At 40.2% G+C, this 647-nt stretch overlaps 1 protein-coding gene across 1 annotated transcript in view; it reads left to right on the forward strand.

Annotated features, from left to right (window-relative positions):
- LOC123070791 (uncharacterized) overlaps positions 1 to 647 on the forward strand; it is a 3,712-nt gene that overhangs the window by 1,447 nt on the left and 1,618 nt on the right. The gene's annotated exons all lie outside the window — the stretch shown is intronic.

Consider the following 647-nt stretch of genomic DNA (forward strand, 5'->3'; position numbering starts at 1 on the left):
ACATTTTGCTAGTCTCATTGGTAGATGATCAACTGCCTGGCTTGAATGCCCTTGATATTTTTGGTAAAAATCGACACCATTTGGTCCCCAAACATATTTACGTTTTGCTGTGTGCCATTGGTACATGGTAAACTGCCTAGCTTGAATGCCCTTGATATTTTGGTAAAATCGGCACAATTTGGTCACCAACGTGTTTTATAATTTGCTCTTGTCATTGGTACATGATTGACTGCCTAGCATGAATGTGGTGATGTTTTTGGTAAAAATCCGCGTCTTTTGGTCTGCACTTGGTTTTATAATTTGCTGTGCCATTGGTAGACGATGATCGCTTTCTTTACAGTTTTCTATATGCTTGACCCTCTTTTGAAACTGAGCTTTGCTCTTCTGGCCGCTGGGCGCTCCCGTGGTTCGCGAGAAGACTAATCTTTTGTTACATATGGCACGCGATGAACTACCTAGCATGAGTGTGGTGATGTTTTGGTAAAAATTGGCATCGTTTTTTGGTTTCCAATTTGTTTTATAATTTGCTGTGCCATTGATTGATTATCAACTGCCTAGCATGACATTGTTTGGTCTCCATTTAGCTTTATAATTTGCTGTGCCATTGATTGATTATCAACTGCCTAGCATGACATTGTTTGGTCTCC

This window comes from Triticum aestivum, chromosome 1A (assembly GCF_018294505.1).
Source record: "Triticum aestivum cultivar Chinese Spring chromosome 1A, IWGSC CS RefSeq v2.1, whole genome shotgun sequence".
In the NCBI taxonomy this organism is placed as follows: domain Eukaryota; kingdom Viridiplantae; phylum Streptophyta; class Magnoliopsida; order Poales; family Poaceae; genus Triticum; species Triticum aestivum.